The sequence below is a fragment of the Podarcis vaucheri genome (genome assembly GCF_965113315.1).
Source record: "Podarcis vaucheri genome assembly, chromosome: 10".
NCBI classification, from domain to species: domain Eukaryota; kingdom Metazoa; phylum Chordata; class Lepidosauria; order Squamata; family Lacertidae; genus Podarcis; species Podarcis vaucheri.
This window is the reverse complement of record NC_138748.1, coordinates 25,901,928-25,916,202: the sequence shown is the minus strand read 5'-3', so window position 1 is coordinate 25,916,202 and position 14,275 is coordinate 25,901,928. Positions and strand designations below refer to the sequence as shown.

General features: G+C 43.0%; 1 protein-coding gene across 1 annotated transcript in view; it reads left to right on the top strand.

Moving 5' to 3' along the window:
- Positions 1 to 398: 398 nt before the first annotated feature.
- The window catches only part of AMIGO2 (adhesion molecule with Ig like domain 2), a 21,960-nt gene continuing 8,083 nt past the window's right edge, over positions 399 to 14,275 (top strand). The window contains exon 1 of the mRNA XM_082239736.1: positions 399 to 967. The gene's annotated coding sequence lies outside the window, so the exon portion shown is untranslated. The remainder of the gene's footprint in view (positions 968 to 14,275) is intronic.

Here is a 14,275-nt window from a genome sequence, read left to right as displayed (position 1 = left end):
AAAGCTCAGAGAAGGTCGCTGGTCACCCTTTAAATACATCCCTCTTTCATCTGCTGGCGAGGGCAAAGGAAGAGAAATTGTTGTGTTCTTATGATTTGACGGTCTGGCTAGCTGGCTGCTTCTCATGTATCAGATGTCAAGGAAATAAACAACTATCTGACTTTTAGAAGACATCTGAAGGCAGCCCTGTTTAGGGAAGTTTTTAATTTTTGATGTTTTATCATGTTTTAAATATTCTTTTGGGAGCCGCCCAGGGTGGCTGGGCAGGCGTGGTCAGATGGGCTGGGTATAAGTAATAAATCATCGTCGTCATCATCATCATCATCATCATGCACTATTTCCCCACCCGCTGCTCAGTTTCCTCCCGGGTCTTTTCCAACCCAAACCTCCCTTGGGAGACCTCTCCTCGTGCGGAAGGCTCCACACGCTCCACCACCGACGGCGCCGCCCCATCCATCTCCAGCGGGGGCGGACCATTCTGCGCCTGGAGTTCGCCTCTGGCACTGCGCTGCCGCTAAGGATTCGGCCCTTGGCAAGCCAACCCGGGAGCGAGAATCGAAACGCTCCTGCCGCTGCGAGCTCTCCGGCAGCTTCACCAGCGCGCTCCGTCGCCAGGGCCGTCCGAACTGGTTCGAGCCCGGCTGACTCGGCCAATCGCGAGGCTCCCGACTCCGGGGAGCCAATCCGCTTCGGAGAGGTGGGCGGCGGAGACGGAGCGGGTGCGCAGGGGATGCCTTGTGCGCGCTTGGAGCGCTCGCTTGCTTGCTTGCCTGGCGCCGCCGCCGCCGCTCGCCCTCCCGCCAGCTCGCTCCCTTCCGCCGATCTCGAAAACTTCCAGCGCACTCCGGGCAAAGGAGCATGCACGGCGGGCGGAGGCGCAGCGCGAAAGCCCAGGCCCCTGGTCCCACGCCGGATCTCCGCAGCCCTTTGCCATGAAGCACTGGCTCCCGCACCTTCAGGATCAGAGGTAAGCTTGGCCGAGGTGAGGGTGTTCCTTTGGAGGGTCCTTCGTGCTGCGCTTTCCTCGTCCAGACGTAGCACTGCGCAGGGTGCTTTGACCCGGGAGGGCAGGGAGTTTTCGGAGTCTCGATCACCCTTTAACTACACACGTGCCCTAAGGATTATGCACGCGATTCCGTGGCGCTAGGGTAGGCTTCCTAACGTGCGAAATTATGAATGGAATCGGATTCCGAGGGGAGGGGAATGAAATGACTGGGGAGCGACGCGTCGGCAAACTCTGGAGATATATTTGGTGGGGTGTCGATTATTTTGAGATTTATTCAGCGTCCCCCAGACGTGACAACGTCCCAGAAAATAATGGCCATGTGTTAGAACGTCGATGCGCCACAACAGCTTTGCTGTGGAAACTTTGATGTTCAATTGTGGCGACAAGGAAAGCCTCTGGCACCAGATTTCTAAAAATGAAGTTAGAATCATAGAATCATAGAGTTGGAAGAGACCACAAGGGCCATCGAGTCCAACCCCCTGCCAAGCAGGAAACAAGTTAGGGCCCAGTGGCGTAGCGTGGGTTGTCAGCACCCGGGGCAAGGCAAGTAATTTGCGCCCCCTAACCCGTGGATTTGCGCCCCCTAACCCGTGGATTTGCGCCCCCCTAACCCTAATCCCCAGATGTTGCGCCCGGTGCGACCGGCCCCCCCTGCACCCCCCACGCTACGCCACTGAGTTAGGGTAAGGGATAGAAAGAGTAGGATGCGGGGTTGAAAAGGGAAGGGCAAAATGCTGAGGAGACGAAGCGGAGGTGCATTCCAGTTCAAGGGGAGTTGACACGGCAAACGGCAGATCCCTGCTTGCCCCGAGGAAAATGATGGGGGGAGCCGGGCTGCATTTCCGTGGGCCTTCAAGAGCAGCACATTTTCAGGCGCCAAGACAGAAAAGGGAAACGAATTGCAGGTGGAGGCAAATCTCAGTAGGGAGCTGCAAACCTGCGGTAATTGGGAAGAGATGCATTTCCTACAGCAATATGTTGGGAAAAGGTGGGATGTCGAAATTGCATGGAGGTGGCTTAATAATCAGACTCTGTAAAGAAGGAGGTGAGTCAGATGGTGGCTGGGACAGGTGGGATTAAGTGTAGGTAACAGTGAGCAGTATGAAGGTTGTAACGGAATGATACTGTAGGCCCCAGGCAAAATGTGCAAGAAAGTAATGATTACAAGTGCCAAAAATGAACCTTTGTTGTATATAAAGTCCCTTTTTATTTATGTAAACAGGAGTCCGTTATAAGCAGGAAAACGGGGGGATATATATGTTGGTATAAAACTGGTGGGGTTGCAATTATGAGTGTTTACATCTGTCCCTCTCCCTTATCATTCACATAAAAGCAATTAGGAGAGATGCCAATAACATAGATGCAAACTTCTGCAAAGTCTCTTGTGTACAATCAAAGGGTATCTGAATTTTGTTTGATTTGAGCATACACACAGAAAGCAAGGGAGTGGCTAATGTTAAATCCATTGAATTCAGTAGGTCTTCTGAGGTCTGCTTCTGAGTATGCCTTGGATACAACCTTTCATTGCTTTTTATTTGTGAGATGATACAAAGTAATTGCTTCAAAGTAAAATATGCTTGCAAGGTTTTTTGGAATTTGCTTGGTAGATTTCAGTTAACTCCACAGTCCCAAGCAGACACCTTTCCTTAGAAGTAGGTCCCAATGATTGCCCATGGACCATCCTTTCACATAAGCATGCTCAAACTGCAGCCTATAGTTTAAAAATTAAAATTATAGTTTAAAGATTAAAATTTGTCCCTCAGCTGATATGGAAGAGCAAATGACTGGGCAGGTTGTACAGATGGAGCCTCTGCTTCCGTGTGCCAAGGTTAAGGGAGAATAATCAGATAACTATCTTCCCATTTTTATCCAAAGCTATCAGACATATTGTGCCTTGGAATGAAACCATTATGGCTTTTCTTCTAGCAATAAGAACAACAAGCAATTGAGTCAGTTGAAATCAATGTCACTATCTTTGCTTAGACCTAGATCAACTGGAATCCTGAAGGGAACATTTTGTACCCTGGTTCAAGCATAATGGGAAATAGCATATGAAAGACAATATCCCCTTCAAACAAGGGGTGGTAGCTTTTCTTTTATCCAGTTGTTATATGCAAGGGAGCAAGTAGAAGGAACTTTCCTCATAAAGGCTCTGTATTTAAATGCAGTTGATTAATTGATTAAAATCCATGTGATTAATCAACTTGCAATTGCTTGACAAACACTGCATTAAATAGATATTAAGATTCCTATGCGGGAATCAAAACATAGTTCAGATTCTTGTGGTTTAGCATAATTTTTCTATGTGACTGGATATCAGGGTTTATTTTTTCATCAGGCAGGGATGATCAAATCAGTCACTATATCAAATGCAGTGGATTGTCACAATTTAAAAACTGGGGAGGTTATCCCCCCCCCCAACGTAACATGCTGAACCATGCTTGATATCCTATATTATTATCATAACTGAATATACAAAGCTCCATTAGACCCTTAATATTCGTCCTGATCAGCACGGAGACATATGCATATAAAATCTCTTCAGGAACAGCAAACCATTCTTTTTGCTAAATACTTCCAATCAAGCAAAATACTAAGTTCAAAATAATGCACAATAAACAAATACATTGCGTGTAATTTCAAATAATGTATTCCTTAGCAAAGCATGATTAAGAGATTCTGTAGGCATAGGATGGGAGAACAGAGAATAAGAAACCTCGTAATCCAACCAGTTAAGCAGTTTAAGGGAGAGAGATTTCAGCAAGTGCTTAATACTCCTGTGGAAATCAATGAATTAATATCAAACTTTGGCTGGGTAATTCTCAAGCTTGATAATGTATCCCAAAGATTTGCTTATCGTTGTTGCTGGCATCTGGTTAAATTCTAAATTGGTTACATTGTTTTTTGGAAGATGTCCCAAAGAGGAAATAGCATTTCTGGGGAGGCCTGTACAGGGTGCGTAATTATTCTTCTCTTTCTTTTTTAAAAAAACACATTAGACATAATTAAAAGAGCAGGATGGTTTCCTTTTGTTAAAAGCATTGGATCCATAGTTTCTTTAACTTTTCTCTTACTTCCCACGGATTTGTAAAATCATGTCCATTGGTAGGGAAGTCTCCAACCCATCCATACCTTCTGGTAGTTTAATTCATTTGCCTTTCTGCTTTTTATCATAAAATACTTATGCTGTCTAAAATGCCCTTTTTATTCATAATAAAAAAATTCCTTCCAGTAGTACCTTAAAGACCAACTAAGTTAGTTCTTGGTATGAGCTTTCGTGTGCATGCACACTTCTTCAGATGCATGCACACGAAAGCTCATACCAAGAACTAACTTAGTTGGTCTTTAAGGTGCTACTGGAAGGAATTTTTTTATTTTGACTATGGCAGACCAACACGGCTACCTATCTGTAACTTTTTATTCATATCTGTCTTTATTTTTGTGTTTATTTAATAAACATATTGGTCACTTTTCAGCAAAAACAGCTCTCTCAAAGTGACTTACAAAGAAGAAGATATGTAATTATTACTCATATCCATTAATATTACTACAAAGTTGGACTCGGTTCAAAACCAGGAGCCTGATTTGGAATGCCTGGCTGTTAAAGAATCAGATGGAAATCTTTCTGTTTTATTTTTCTACAAGAACTTGCAAAGGCACAGAGAATATTTTCGTAAGAAATGCATCACTATTTTTGCCTTTGTATTATCGTAAAATTATATGAAACTTTTCTGGCTGACTGCCCAAGGCAGCTATGGGTAGTCAGCATGGTGCCTTCTAGATGTTTGACTCTAGATCAGCGGTTCTCAACCTGTTGGACTACAACTCCCATCATCCCTGAGCTCTGGCCTTGCTAGCTAGGGGTGATGGGAGTTGTAGTTCCACAACATCTGGGGACCCACACGTTGAGAAAGGCAGCTCTAGCCAGCATAGCCAATGGACAGGGAGCATGGGAGTTGTAGTGCATCTGAAGGGTGTGGCACCAGCTATGCTTGCCTTAAGCTGTTGGAAACCTCTCTTTTGAACTTCATTTATCTTGGCGGTGGAGAAGCTGTAGTGCTGATCAGTCATCCCTGATCAGTGGCTATGGTGGCTGTGAGAGTTCACTGACATCTGGAGGGCCATAGCTTCCCCATCCACGAGCTAACCATATGCTTCTCTTTTAAAGTTCAGCTGCAGAAATAGCTTAGCAACAATTTCAAGTGAAAGTTAAATAGAATAGTTTTATCATAGCTGTCCTGTCCTACATTTCTGATGTATTCTTTCTTTCGGGCGTGGGGGAAGCCCTGGGTATTTGAAGCAGAACATAAGTGACAGAAAGAATTCCAGTGTGATTCCTGCTATTGAACGGCTGCTTTTCTAAACGACTATGTTGTCTTCAGCCACAAGTGTCTCTCCATATGTAGACACCAAGGGGACTACCAGTGATGGCAGACTTGGGCAGCTGGCTCGAAGCATGCAGGGTGTTTCTTCAGGACACAACCAACCAACCAACCAACCACCAGCAACTGTTACAGCCGTTTCTCATGAATCATTGCTATCCGTATTTCCCTTGTCTCAAGATGTGTGGCCTCAGAGATGTTTTGCACATCCCATGTTGAGTAGATCCCAAAGGAGGCCTGCGAGTCAACTGTACCTCTGTGTGGGTTGCCTCCCCCCCCCCCAGTCATACCCAGGGCTTTTTTCCAGCCGGAACTCACCAGAACTCATTTCTGACACCTCTCAGGTGGGCACCATTGCCATTACAAGACTTTGGAGCTTTGTGCTGGGCTTTGGAGCTTTGGAGCACAATGAAGAAAGCGAGTCAATTCCACAGTACCCACATCTCCAACCCCGCTCGCTCCCAGGGCTCTTACTAGAGCTTACCGGGGAGCATGGGAGTCACTAAGGGTATCTGCCAGAAGACCAGGTCCTCAGAATGCTCAGTCTGAGGTTTTTAGTGGGGTTCCGCGATGCTCTCACGATCACCCCAATCTTCAAAGCACGAGGGCTCTTTCAGCTGAAAGAGCTCCAGTCTGCCATTAATCGGGCAACCAGCTGGAAGTCCATGGCTGTTATTTTCCAAAGTACGTGACATAGAGCAATGTAACTGGTACAGCAGTACCACACAGAAGTCGTGATGGAGAGACACTACTCTAGCCACATTCATACCATACAACCTTTTCAATACATGAATCTAGACTCAGGGGTTCTAGACTCGGGCATTGAAGGAATAGGGTGGCTATAAAACCATTTGGGAACTTGCCTATTTGTCTTCTCCCTCTTTAAGCTGAATAATTGCAATGATGTAGACTGGTGTTCCTCAGTCTGGCACCCTCCAGATATTTTGAACTATCTATGTGCCTGTTTGTTATGATCAGTAGGTAAGGTTCTCTTTGTGTTTCCTGCTCTGAATGATGTGAGCAGTGTAGCGACCCATGAAAGAGTCATTTTGGTGGGGCTCCATTGTGGTGGTCTCCCCACTGAAGTGCATCTTGCCTCCACAACATATTTGCTGTGAAGCAAATGAACCTGCTATTATAATAGTTATGAATGAGTTGTAGCCAACTTATTTTGACTCAGAGTAGATCCATTTGAATTAATGGACCCAAGTGAGTAATGTCAGTTGATTTCAATGAGTCTACTCTGAGTATGTCTAACATCAGAGACAACCCTAAGCATTTTATTTGAATTTGGCTTTAATAATTGTATTCTATATCATATTTTGTTGTTGTGGGGAATGGGTGATATAAAAAAAACCACCTTAATAAATAAACTCCGCATTGACCAAGCTGGCTGGGGCAGATGGATGCTGGAGTCCCATAACATCTGTAGAGCTCCAGACGGGAGAAGGCTGGGGTGCAGTGCATGGGCTGACTTTTAACATTATGGGATTTCAATGCCGTCACAATTTGGAGGTTTGTCAGCATTGTGGATTTAGTTGCAGCTGCTGTGACTCAAGAAAGTAGGATTGCAGAATAAATCCCCCAAAAGAAATCTTCTAATCAACCCAGCAATATTGAGATTATTGTCTGAAGGAGGAAAAGTAGGCCTGGGGAAATGGAACCCATGTAAGAACTCTGGGCTTTCTCCAGAATATGAGTTTTTCTCTGAAAATGTCATTACAGTACTAACAGGCTTTAAATAGTGCCAAAAACTGGAAAGCCCCTTCCCTAAAGTATTGTTTCCATCTGTGAAGAGGATTTTGGAATAGGAATGGCCACACAGCTTGAAAAGGATGAATGGAGGATAATCTCTATTTTTCTATGTGTCCAATAGAGACAGAAACCTTATACAGAGCGCAGAAGCTGCAGCATTCAGCTCCTTGTGTTTTGAAACACAAAACCTGCATTTCACAGTCTCTGTATGTAGATAAAACCATACAGGGGGTTTTCTCCTGAGATTCTCTCCTCAACACTCATTAGCAGAGTTGTTTATGATTGGCTGTGAAGGATCAGTCTGTGTTTTTGGTTTTGTTCTTATAACTCAGAGGATAATGCAACATAGGAACTAGAGTAAAACTATAGCAGTACTCTTGGTTAAAGAGTGGAGGTGTTTTTTGTGCTTCTTAAAAGAATACCTTATATAATAAACCAGTGAAGTAGTCTGTGCCCTAGATAGGTGTTTTTCACATTTGAAATCCAGAACTTATTTTTCAGAGCTTGATTTGTAAGAATCAACCCAAAGCTTGATTCCTAAGAATCCAGGGGCTGCTTGAAAGTTTAGCAAGGCAAACTGGTCCCAGGTTGACCCAGTAGCAAATCAGCAACCAATGCAAATCTCCGAGCACAGGTGTTGTACGTTGACAAGACCTCACTCCTGTCAGCAATTGTTCTGCAGCATTCTTCACTAACTGTAGCTTCTGGATCAAGCATGAGGGAAGACCCACATGGAGCGCATTGCAGCAATGCAGTCCTGGAAGTAATCAAGTTAAACCAGCACATGAACTACTGTGGCAAGGCTTTCCCAATCCAGGAATGCCTGCAGCTGTCAAGCCGGATGCAATTGCTGACATGCAATTCCTGAATGCAGAAGAATCCTCAAACTTCAAACCTTCTCCTTTGGGGGAATCTAGGGTAGGCAACAGACCAGTTTCTCAGTCACAGGAACAACTCACCCACAGTTTCATTCTTCATTATTTTTCTGCTCCTTTCCTTTCAAATATCTTTGGGTGTTTATCTTGTTGGTCTTCAAGGTGGTGGCACAAAATGTTATTGCTTTACTCAATACAGCTATGACTCAGGCAGTCTTTGGAAGTATCACAGTAAATGAGAGCGGACAAGCTGTGTGTTTCACCTATTGCAAACATGAGTGCTTGGTGTACTGAAAGCTAGTCACTGTTGGCATGTAAACTATGCTAAATCATTTCCCTATGTTAGCATCACATCTCTCTGCCTCTTACCCCCCTCAGTACCTGACTATGAATGCTATCTGTAACTATTTGAACCAGTGAATTAAGCAGTGTATCAGTGCTTTGTAGATTACGAATATTTAAGGCAATGTGGAAGATAGCTTTGGTTTCTCTTCTTTTATACAAACTTGCCCAATTGTTATAACAGAGATTAGAAACAGTGAGTTTTAGCTTCCTGTGTATCTTACTATTATTATTTTTAATGGGGATGAATGGCAGGCATTTGAAATACTTTGGGTTCAGTTTAAAATATGTTGCAGTTTAAAATATGGCTCAGTTTAAAATATGTTGTAAAATATGATGTTTAAAATATGTGCAGGCCATTTTTATTTGTTTGATGACATAAATTGTATTAAATTTGGTGCAATCAACCTCAACCTTAGTGGTTTAGGATCAGAAGTGATCCTGGCATTTCATACCTCTTGGATTCTATGTTTATAAAATGTTTGTTGGCTTGCTGGAGCTAGCCATGTGGTTGAAAGGGATGACAAGATAGCATTATGAGTTGCTGACCTTTTGTCCTTTTTCGTGTAATCACCAGTAATGATCCCTACATCTGAATATTAAGCTAGGGTTTTCTGGTGCCTGAACATCCCTGTTGGATGAAACCAGCAGCATGCCCTTGTGGAGTTAACATACTGCAGTCAAGGAATTTGTAAAAGAGATCTGCCTGGCCTTTCATGACGTTTTAGTTGAACAGACTTGAATCTGCTCCTCTATCTGGCTTTGACATAAATTCATAGTAGTATCCTTAATCACTTCCCTACAAAGCCCTGTTCCAGGATTCAGTCGTTCACTAATGCAGCGTTCGAGAAATAGCATGCTGATTCTTCTGACAAGGATTAGTGCATTCTAAACATCCTGGTGAGTTTTTTTGCCCCCTTCCCAATAATAATGTCATTGTGACTGCAGAGGTGAATTTCTGGAAAATAATTCAGTCCAAAAATATATTTTAGTCAACCTATTGCAATAATTACATTTCATATCTTCCTCCGTGACATTTCATCTTTTCCTCATTCCCAAATTATGCTTTAAATTTTCACTGTGCTTTTTATGTGTATTTTTGCTTTCACCTAAGGAAAACTGCTGGAAACCATAGGTTTCCATGTATGGGACTAGGCGGTGACTGTTTAGCCTTGTACTGTCTACAGTGACAGGTATGGCTTCTTGTAAGATCTCACTCAGAGAAGCATTATTTTTCCAGCCATTGTATATGAGATAATTTTCATAAACATTTTGGTAGTACTATTTTTTCCCCGCGAAGAACTATAGTGCAAGATTAGAAGAAGTGAGATCTGAAGGATCCACATATTACTTTATGAAGTGTCAGTCAGCCTAGTTTCACTTTAAAATGCTTATCAAATGAATTCCTCAAATATCCCAAGCAATATCTTATATTTCCATTTATTGGCCAATGGGTAAACACCATATGCAATTACCCCCCAAAACACCATCCTACCTACAGCTCAAAAATTCTTTGTTTCTCTCTGTTGAACAGTTTTAACCCTAAATGTCAGGAATGCAAAAGGGTTGCACCTTGAACTTGACCCTAAATTTTAACAAATATGTTTACAATTGCAAAGAAATCAAACTAGTTCTCTAGAAATGCTAAGTTGCTGTTTGTAATGCAAAAGCAATGCATGAATTAAATTATGTCACATCCACACCATGTGTTTAAAGCACCTAGCTTCCCCCAAAGACTCTCAGGAACTGTAATTCTCCCCTACAGAGCTACAATTCCAAACACCCTTAAACTACAGCTCCCAGGATTTATTTTTTATTTTTTGGGGGGAACCATGTGCTTTAAATGTATGTTATCAATTTGAGCTCATTCTTATTTTTCCCTGAGACACAGTCAAGTAGAACAAAACAAAAAAGCAGTAACAAGGACAATGAAAACAAAGTAACTTAAATCTAGGTCATGAAGTTAAAATAGCCATATACCGTATTTTTCGCTCTATAAGACGCACCAGACCACAAGACGCACCTAGTTTTTGGAGGAGGAAAACAAGAAAAAAATATTCTGAATCTCAGAAGACAGAACAGCAAGAGGGATCGCTACACAGTGAAAGCAGCAATCCCTCTTGCTGGTTCTGGCTTCTGGGATAGCTGCGCAGCCTGCATTCGCTCCATAAGAAGCACACACATTTCCCCTTACTTTTTAGGAGGGAAAAAGTGAGACTTATAGAGCAAAAAAAGGTAATTGATAAACCAATGATAACATATCATCTGTTAATAAATAAACATTAAACAGTCCTTTGATAATTCCCAAGGTCCATCAACAAAAATAACAGAAAATACTTCAGATTAAAAGCAAAAACAATGCATTTCCAAAACTAAATCCTGACATCAGCAACAAGTGATAGCCCACCCTGCTGCTCTCTATAGCAGAAGCAGCCTTTGTAGCTGGAGTCAGTCAAGGTCTCGCCTTTTCAGGCCAGATCACAATAGGCCAGGTGAACAGTTCTTGTGGGACTTGCAATCCGATGACACTTTGAGGGGCAGCCTTTGTAGGCCAGCCAAGCAGGGAGCAGGACTCACAGTAAAGCATCTTAAAAGCGGCTTTTGACATCCAGAACAGCATAAGCAGCCTTTTGTAGCTGGAGTCAGGCCAGGTAAAAATAAGACAGATGAGCAGGTATTCCAGAGCTCTCAATGAATTATTTCTGGCACTTGCAGCAGCAGCTTTTGCAGCTGGAGTCAATCTAGCCCCCATCCTCTCAGACCAGGTAGAAATGGGCCAATAAGCAAGGAGCAGGCCGTGTGGGCTCACAGGAAGATTCATTTTTAAATGTACTGCCCACTTTTCCTCTGGGCTGCATCATTTCGGATTCCAGATGAGGCCTCACATAATTGAATGTTGCTCCCGCTAAACAGAAAAGCTTGTATGACAGGGAGCATGCTAGATTACAGTCCCGTTCACCAGTGTCTAATTTTCTAGGTAGGGGTTTTTTATCTTGTTTTTTTGTCTGGAGAAGCATTTGGTCATATGGTACAGCCCACATGTAGGTATCTCAGTTTTCTTTGTTTACAAAGTGGGAGCTGCATCAAGATGTTGCGATATGGAGTGTTCTTTTCAGGAATTCAACCACTCTATTCCTCCACCACCACCACCTCTTTTCTGATTTTTTAAAATAAATATTCTTGTCCCCCTACAGTTAATCAGTATTTAATGACTCCTGGGCACACTCAGTACTCATTGGATTGTTGTGAGGGTCCTCCCTCTAGGATTTCTCTTCTAAAGTTTTTTTGTACTGCTACAAAACTTGGCATTCACACAGCCCTGCTGATCTCTCTGTTGCTTGTGTGTGCACAGCAATGTTTTGAATGTGTTTGCAATTGTGCTCACCATCTGAACATCAGAAATGGAGCACAGTGTTTAGAGAGCTAATATCCAACTTTTTAAGTACCGTATTTTTTGCACCATAACACTCACTTTTTTCCTCCTAGAAAGTAGGGGGAAATGTCTGTGCGTGTTATGGAGGGAATGCCTACGGGTGGCGGGGGGGATCTGCTGCAGTTGTGAGCAGAGGATCCATGGTTCCCCTTCCTTCCCTCCTCCGTGGCTCACTTTGAAACAGCAAAGCGGGAGAAGAGCCGCTGAGTGGGGAGGAGAGAGGGACAGAGAGGCTGCTTCTTTAAAGGAGCAAAGCAGGAGAGGAGAGGAGCCGCTTACATGAGTGTAAGCGGCTCCTGTCCAGTTGGTTCCTTTAAAGCAAGCAGGCTCTCTGTCCCCCTCTCCTCCCCACTCAGCTCGCTACATAGCAGCAAAGTTTTTCAGCTCGCTAAGCCAGGGATGAGCGAGGAGGAGGAAGAAAAGCAGAGCTTGCTTGCTTTAAAGGAGCAAAGCGGGAGAGGAGAGGAGCCTTCTCCCCTTATACCCCTCTTCTTCATTATTAGCAGCATCCTTCTCCACCCACCCCACGCGTGCTCCTTCTCCCCTTAAACGCCTCTTCTGCATTATTAGCAGCATCCTTCTCCACCCACCCCACGCGTGCTCCTTGTCTCTTGAGTGCTTTTCCTTCCCTCCCCACTTAAAACGTGGTTACAAAGCATGGATCCACATGGATCCTCAGGATTTTTGCATTGGGCTACTTCAAACTCACTGTCAGATCACAAAAATCATACATCCACTGTTTCGTTTAGAATATTTTTTTTCTTGTTTTCCTCCTCTAAAAACTATGTGCGTGTTATGGTCGGGTGCGTGTTATAGAGCGAAAAATACGGTATATAGAATCCTTAAAGTAGCTGACAAATAAAAACAAATAGGTAAATAGTCATAAACAGTATTTATCTTAAGGGTCAATAGGCAAAAGCTTGTGAAGCAGTAACTTCATTATTCTAGCCAATAATGGAGGCTCTTCTGCTTTTAATGGGTTTCTAACATTGGGTTAGAATCCCCTTCCTTTTTCATCAGTGATACAGTGGTACCTAGATCTACGAACTTAATCCGTTCCGGAAGTCCGTTCTTAAACCAAAGTGTTTTTAAACCAAGGCATGCTTTCCCATAGCAGCGGGAGACTCAATTTACAAATGGAACACACTCAACAGGAAATGGAACATGTTCTGCTTCCAAGGCAAAGTTCACAAATCAAAACACCGACTTCCGGGTTTGCAGTGTTCTTAATCCAAGTTGTTAATAAACTAAGCTGTTCTTAAACCAAGGTACCACTGTACTAAGAATGGTGTTTGAATTTCCTCTTTTATATTATGAATTGGTGGGGAACCCATAACTGATGAATATTTACATTAGATTTTGTAATCTTCCATTTTCCATTTCGTGTTAATGACATTCAGAAGCAAATCAGAAGTTTTTTTTTGGGTTTCTTCAGAGGTTCTGGCAACATCATATATGAGAAAACTCTTGGTTAGCAAACTTACTGGGTGCTGTTGGACTTGATGGTTGCCTCTTGGCTGACCCTATTTTTTAGTGCTAATGTGACATTAAAATTAGATTGGAGATATATTGCCATCCTGAAGCAATTTGATGGGACATTAGAGTAATTTCTGAATAAGTAATCAGTACCATGCTATAATCTGGTTACACGGTAGGTCTGTTCTTTTCAAAAGTGGAGAGTATTTTCTCCTTGGTTTAAAATTTAGAAGCAAAGAATTATTCTTGCCAAGTACATGATATAACAAATATAAAAAGTCATAAACCCATGTTGCCCCCTGTATTCTTGTGGTCTAAGAGAACAGGAGTTTTCAAGATCAGTGACAGTGGCCATCCCAAAGTTTTGAAGCAACTGATCGAATAATTTTTAATGTAAACAAATCTTCATAACCCTGAGCATTAAATGTAGCACTCATGGGGCACTATTGTCTTTAGATATGTGGTTCTAGAAACTGGAGGGAAGGGTTATGAAGGGGTGAACATCTGCTTAAATTCTCCTCGTCTCTGATGGAAAGAGGGACATTTGCAAGAATTTTTTCCCCAACCTGTTCTCATTATACCTTTCACACAAATACCCCACCAGCATTTTCTGCATTGGGACATCAGAGAAAACTGGGAGGAGGCAACCGTTGGCTACCGCAAGAGGCACAGACTGCAAATTTAGAGACACAAGTCTCTGGAATTGTGGCATAAGAAGAAATCCTGCAAGCAAGCAGCATATAATGCCTCCGAGTCTGTCTTAGAGGCTTCTATGCCATACTAGATCAAATGAAGCAAATGGGCTGCTTGGCTGGGTGATTCACACTGGAGCCTGAGAGCAAATCACAGCCTATGGGAACTTATAACCTGCAGTCCTAGGTGAGTCACCACATAGACCAGTAGAAAACGGACCTGACACCTTCAGTTTCTAGATCTGGCAACTCATGACAAGACGATAGCCTATTTCCTCCATCCAATTAAATGGGTGGGCAGGGTGAGCTTGCCC